The sequence below is a fragment of the Acinonyx jubatus genome, chromosome B1 (genome assembly GCF_027475565.1).
Source record: "Acinonyx jubatus isolate Ajub_Pintada_27869175 chromosome B1, VMU_Ajub_asm_v1.0, whole genome shotgun sequence".
Classification (NCBI taxonomy): domain Eukaryota; kingdom Metazoa; phylum Chordata; class Mammalia; order Carnivora; family Felidae; genus Acinonyx; species Acinonyx jubatus.
Window position 1 is genome coordinate 7998994 of NC_069382.1, and position 6754 is coordinate 8005747.

Sequence of the window (6754 nt, forward strand, 5' to 3'; positions counted from 1 at the left end):
GAGTGCCCAGACCTCTTGGTTGAGTCCAGGCCGCACTAGAAGTACAACAGCAATAGTGGGGCTGTAAGGCAGCCATGACTCACAGTTCTTGTTAAGCCTCTGTTGTTTTAGCACAGTAAGAGAAAGGTCAATACTGGCTGCAGGAATGAATCATTGCCGTAAGTCTCTGTAGTTTTTTACTCCAGAATAATTAGCATTTAATAAAAATTACTATGACACTTCAAGACTAATATCAAGACTAGAAATAAAGTAAAATAGATAAAGTAAATAAAGTAAAATAGATCAAATAAGTAAAATAGATAAAATGGTGTTCATAGAAACAAGCTCGCGGTTGACAGAGATATCACTGCCATCTGACAAGGACCTCACGATAATCGTGATTAGTATATGACAATACTAGAAACAGATGAAAAAATGGAGATTTGGGCAGAGAGCCGCCATCTCTAAAAGGAAAGAAACAGACTGTTAGAACTGAAGAGAAATTATTAAAATGTTGTTTTAAATAAAAGGTCTTTGAAGAATGAAGACAGCAGGAGACAAGACTACTGAAATTGACATGTTAATACAAAATTTGAAGGTGAAGTACAGAGAGAACAAAAAAACATTAAAAATAGTACAGTTTTTTTTAGAAGGTTTGTGAGACAAGAAAAGGTCTAATGTGCATGTAATTGGAGTCCCTAAAGGAGTGAAGGGAAAAATAAGGCAGAAGCCATAGTTGAAGAGATAATGGCAAGACTTCTACAAACCACTGAACAGCAGATTAAGGAAGTTCTACAACACAGGCAAGATAAATACAGAGAAAACCCCAAATCCAAGACAAACAAACAAACAAACAAGAAACCACCCAAACAGCAAAGACCGTGAAAACAATGGTTAAGCAACCTGAAGGAAGGAAACCTTACCTTCAAAGGGACAAGGAGACACACAGCTGGCCGGCTTCTAGAGAGTAATGATAGAAATCCTAAGATAACAGAATTGCATAGTTAAAGTGCACAAAGATAGCTACCAATCCAGAACCCATTAATCAGCAAAAGATCCTATAAAAACAGCAAAATACACATGTCTTCAGAGGAAATACTGAGATCATTGAAAGAAGTGCTCCTGAATGGTGTTCATTAGGTAGAAGAAAATGTATCCTCGCGGGGGAAAAAAGTAAAAAAAAAAAAAAAATACATTTTAAAGATATACAGGAAAATATGAATGAATATTGACTGTAAACAAAACAACAGTGGTAGTGTCTTGTTGATGTAAATAACAATTCAGAGTCAGAATGCATGAAACCTTTTCAAGCTACCCAGGGAGGGGTCCATATGGTATTGTTCTGCATTCTCCTTATAACTTAAAGGGAAACTTTCATGAAGTCTGGAGCCATTGATGTCCCGTAAGTGAAGCAGGAGGGTGTTCTCAAATTCCTTGCAGCAGGAGCCCGTTTAGGCGGCACCAACCTTGACTTCCAATGGAACAGTACATCTACAAAAGGAAACGTGATGGGTTCTACATCACAAATCTGAAGAGAACCTGGGAGCTTCTGCTGGTAGCTCGTGCCTTGTGGCCAATTGCAAACCCGGCCGATGTGCGTGTCATCTCATCCAGGAGTCCTGGCCAGCGAGCTGTGCTGACGTTTGCTGCTGCTACTAGAATCACTCCTACTGCCGGCTGCCCGACTCCTGGAACCTTCTCTAACCAGGTCCAGGCAGCCTTCTGGTGGTTACCGATCCTTGGGCTGACCACCAGCCTCTCACAGAGGCATCTTACCTTAACCTGTCTGCCCTCGTTCTGTCTAACACTCTCCTCTGCCCCGTGTGGACATCGCCATCCCTTGCGACAACAAGGGAGCTCACTCAGTGGGTCTGATGTGGTGGATGCTGGCCCCTCCCCCCCCCCCCCAGGAAGTTCTGCGCATGCGTGGCACCATTTCCGGTGAACACCCCTGGGAGGTCGTGCTGGTCTCTACTCTACAAAGACCCTGAGGAGAATGAAAAGGAAGAACAGCCTGCCGCCAAAAAGGCTGTGACCAAAGAGGAATTTCAGGGTGAACGGGCTGCTCCAGCGCCTGGGTTCACTGCTGCTCAACCTGAAGTCACAGACCCGTCTGAAGGCGGGCAGGTGCCCTCTGTGCCTGTTGGGCACTTCCTACTGAAGACCGGGGCAGTCAGGTCTGCAGCTGCCACTGCTCAGGCCGCTGGGAGGGTAGGAACAACCACTGAGTGGTCTTAAGCCACTTTTCCACAAAGGCAAACAAAATGGAAATACAGCCGATGGAAAATAAGCAGTTTCTAAAAATTAATAATAAAAGAAAATGCACAACAATGATGTTATAAAAGTTGAGGGGGGTATGTTGAATTAAAGTGTCCTAAGGTTCAAGCATAAATAGGAGGAGTAAAAGCTGTGATTTATTTTTTAGATTGTAATATGTCAAAATCACATGTCATTATGGTTATTACTAAAAGAGTAGTAAAAGTTTAACAATTTAATAGAACAAAATGGGATCACAGTAAAATATTTCTTACGAAAGAGGCAAGAAAGAAAAGGGTACACAAAATGGATTGGTTAAATGGAAAACAAAGGGTGGTAAAGTAAATATGAATCAAATATGTTGGTATTATGTTAAAAATTAATTGAGTTCTCTAACTTAAAGACTAAGGTTACAAAGCTATGTGTTGGATGCTGGGTCACTGTGTGGAGGGACATTTTTGTAGTTTTGTTGATTATAGGGGGCAGAGTAACAATGCCATCTGTTCCCACGGGGGAAGGCAACCCCCAAAGTGAACTGATAAAGTTTGGGCAAGGTTTGCAGTAGCGAAAGGAAGCACGGAGACCTTCCGGGTGAGGACTTCTGGGCTACTCAGTCTACTGTAGTGCTTCTACACCTGTAGTTGATGGTCTGTGTGGTTGCATTCCTCTGTTCTATGTGTGTCAGAAGAGATTCTTTTGATGGGGAATTCTTGCATATACAGGAAGTGTCAGTGAGACGCGCCCTCATCATTTACCACCAGTGGGACTATCAGATCATAACGCAAGTGACTCTGTACTCTTGTTTTAAAAGTCTTCCATGTACTCCTGATGTCCTGTTGGTTGACAAGTGAGAAGCCTTAGTCCCAATAGCCCTAACTTTGAAGATATCACACTTTGGCTCACAGATATGGCTGATAAAGCCCAAAAAATCTCAAGAGCTTGGTCTGTGAATAATGTTTCTTGGGAGTATGTGGATGGATTTGCAACACTCAGTCCCTCTGGAAGTCCCGGAGAGACTGTTTTTGTTTGTTTGTTTGTTGTTTTTTCAGACTTCCACCACCCAAGGGAAAGCCTTAAAACTTCTCAGACACTGAGTATCAGATACAGTCTGTATCCCACTGGGGCACTCCATGTGGACATTTCAGTTGGGTATCGTAAGAAGTATCACCCTGTAAGCAGGTTCCAAACCAGCAGGCTTGGAGGCTCTTCCCAGGGAGCTGAAGCTCTCTATACCTCTGGGACATCTCAAGTGCAATGCTCCCTTTGAGCTGTAAATCTTTGTGACTAATGATTTTGCTGATTGTGGCCTCTGGCAAAGAGAAGCAGCTCCTTTCAGTTTAGAACTTGGGACTCCTTTGGAAAGGAAGCTATTCATTTTTTACTCGGCTTTGTCAGAATTTAATATCTGACCTAGGGAGTCTCCCTCTCTCTCTTTTTCTGACATTTTGGGCTGGGACATTTGGGTTTAAGTCAACTGTCTTGTTGTTTATTGTCCACTTGTCTCATCTATTCCTTTTTCCCCTCTTTTCCTTCGTTTTTGTATGAATGAAGTATTCTTTATAATTCCATCGTTTTTCCTTTGTTGGCTCCCTTCCTATAACACTATATACTGTTATTTTCGTGGTCGCCTTAGGGTTTAAATTGTACATCTTTAATTTATTATGGTCTACTTCAGATAATATTATATTACTACATATACACCGTAAGAATTTTAAAATACTTCCATTTCTTCTCTCCCAACTTTGTCCCACCTTTTTTCTGCTGTATATGCTATTTATCTCATTACATTGTTATTCTTCTGGCTACAAGCGGTCTGTTATCTTTTAAAGAGACTTACAGGGTAAAGAAGAAAACCCTATTTTAATCTATGTTGTTCCCATAACTGGTGTTTTTTGTTCCTTTGTGTAAATCCATGTTCCTGTCTGGTATCATTTCCTTCCACTTGAAGGGAGGACTTCCTCTAACATTTCTTCTGGTGAAGAACCATCCATGATGAGTTCTTGAAGCTCTTGTTTGTTTTTGACCATGCAAAATGGAGGTGAGAATGTAGAGCCACTTAAATGCCCTCTACGGCTGGAGGGAATGTGAAAAGGTGGAATCACATTGGAAAACTGAAAGTTTCCTGAAAAGTTTAACAGACACCTCCCACCTGATCCACTCGTTTCACTCTTAGGTATCTATCCGAGAGAAACAAAACTTTATGTTCAAAGACTCATATACAAATGTTCACATTAGCTTTATTTGTAATATCCCAAACTGGAGAAACCCAAAGGTTTATTGGCAGGGAAACCAATTAAAAAAACCAAAACAAAACAGAACTTAGGGGCGCCTGGGTGGCTCAGTCGGTTGAGCAGCCGACTTCAGCTCAGGTCATGATCTCGAGGTCAGTGAGTTCAAGCCCCGTGTTGGGCTCTGTGCTGACAGCTCAGAGCCTGGAGCTTATTTCAGATTCTGTGTCTCCCTCTCTCTGACCCTCCCCCGTTCATGCTCTGTCTCTCTCTGTCTCAAAAATAAATAAACATTAAAAAAAAATTAAAAAAAAACAAAAACAAAAACAGAACTTAGCATATCCATACCAAAGATATTACTCAGCAAAAAAATTAAGTGATTATTGATATACACAGTCCTATGGATACATTTAAAAATCATTATTCTGACTGAAAGAAGTCAGGCAGAGTCTATACAATATGATTCCATGTATATAAAGTTCTAGAAATTTCAAACTCAGCTATAGGGACAGAAGGCAGATCAGTGATTGCCTGGGATTAGAGAGAGGGACAGATTACAAAGAGAAAATTTTCAAGGAAACTTTCTAGTATAATTGAAATCTTGATTGTGGTGGTGGTTTTATGGATGTATATATATGTCCAAAATGATCACATGTTGCAACTTTAATATGTAAAGTTTATTGGACTTTTCATTCAATATAAATGGAGATAAAATCCTATCTTTTCATTTGGATAATCTATATTCAGTATTTTCTATACTGTATTAAATTTCAAAATGAAAACGTTAACACTGAATACAATTTTTGTAGACCTTAAATTGGTGCTCTCTACTTTTTTTCTTAATTATGTAATTTTACATAAATTTTGGTAGATTAAAATTACTTATGATTGGGTACACTGGGAGTTTTCAAACTTTGTATATCCTCAGCTATACATAATTTGTGGTTTTCAACCAACAGGGAGAGTGACTTTGCACTTTCCCCTTAGGGGACATTTGGCTGTGTCTGCAGACATCTTTGTTTGTCACACCCAGGAGGGTGCCACTGGTCTCTAATGGGTAGAGGCAAAAATGCTACTAGATGTCTTACAATGCATAGTCAAGCCCCACAACAAAGACTTATCCAGCTCACATGTCCATAGTGCCAAGGTTGACATGAATGCAAATTAGTAATTATTGATTATGTTGAATGGTAGAGACAAGAAATAATAAGTCAGTCTTGTTTCTTAGTGATAGAATAAAGTGAAAGTTTATAATTTGAGCTACACATTTAGTGTAACGCAATAGTACAGCACCTTTTTAAAATAAAAAAAAAGGCGTTTTTTTATTCCAAATGACAGAGTTACTCCTAAAGAGACTTAGAACAACTCCTAAAATTGTTGCTGATGAGCAGTTATGTTTTTATGAAGAGATGGGACTGGATTACATTTCATAGTAATTTTAGCAGTGATAATGTCGTAAAATATTTGACATGATGGAAATGATGCGAAATGTTTCCACTGGCTCCTCAGCCCTTCTCTCAACAAACATTTTTCAACCCCTATTGTTTCTACTGTTAGTTTCATAGCAAATCTTTTCATGAAAGAACAAAATAAGTAAGGAAAATTATAGCATAATAAGTAGGGTAAGAATTTCCAGTACATTATATAATATTGTATTTTTTAATTATTAAAAAAAACTATGTCGTTAGCATAAAAAAACAGCATTTCATGGGATTGACTTAGTAAATATTTTTATGAAGATAATGAATTCAATTACGCTTGTTAAACTCGGGCCTATTTCTTACAGTACATTTTTTAAACATTTGTATTCTTAAGACAGTTTGAACCTTCAGAAGTGTCCTATGTTTGGCTCTCTTACTCTCAGAGAATATGCTATTTGCCTTTTCATGATTTGGTTACCAATCTGGAACAGCCCTTTAGGGGAGTGCCATAGACTTAACTCTGTTGATGTCTTCCAAAGCCACTCCAAAGCTGAGACATAAACGTGGTAGCACAAGACTAATTTAAGATTAGATATGGGGTATCTCTCTAAATGTTGTTTTAGTTTGCCCCCTGGGAAAAGCGAAACTCTGCAGCTTAATCCTATTAATTAGCTTTTGACAAACACAGCTACAAACAGCTGAAAAATCCTTTCGCTCTGGTGTATGGGGGAGGTTTAACAAAACGCTGATAACCATGGCTTGCCCTTACGGTCCCATTTCAGTAGCTTTTCCAACTCATTATTGTGGTGGCTTCCATTTTACAAAGCAGACCGTCAGAGGGAAGGAGAGGCCAGGGGGTAACTTAAATGT

General features: G+C 39.4%; 1 pseudogene; it reads left to right on the top strand.

The window, feature by feature from the left end:
* Nucleotides 1-1355: 1355 nt before the first annotated feature.
* On the top strand, nucleotides 1356-4701 carry LOC106974333 (40S ribosomal protein SA-like; annotated as a pseudogene).
* Nucleotides 4702-6754: the final 2053 nt, after the last annotated feature.